Here is a 268-nt window from a genome sequence, read left to right as displayed (position 1 = left end):
CAAGGTAGCTAAAACCGGCAACATGGCCTACCTTGGGCATTGTCTGGTCAAAAGTGGTCTTCAATGCTATTACAACTATAAAAACGCTGCTGAAGTTAATCCATAGGTTAATCCAATGTGTCTGTGTCCCTTTGAAATGATTTCTGATAATCCATAAGTAATAAACCTGTTTTTCCATTTCCAGNACTTAAATGTGCATTGTGTATGTTTTCCTTCCAAAAGCCTGAAAGAAAACATGTTATAGAATCAAAATAGCACAAAATCTCAA

This window comes from Notothenia coriiceps, unplaced genomic scaffold, assembly GCF_000735185.1.
Source record: "Notothenia coriiceps isolate Sejong01 unplaced genomic scaffold, NC01 NC01_scaffold00009525, whole genome shotgun sequence".
In the NCBI taxonomy this organism is placed as follows: domain Eukaryota; kingdom Metazoa; phylum Chordata; class Actinopteri; order Perciformes; family Nototheniidae; genus Notothenia; species Notothenia coriiceps.
The sequence above is the reverse complement of the archived record's forward strand: the minus strand, read 5'-3'. Positions refer to the sequence as shown.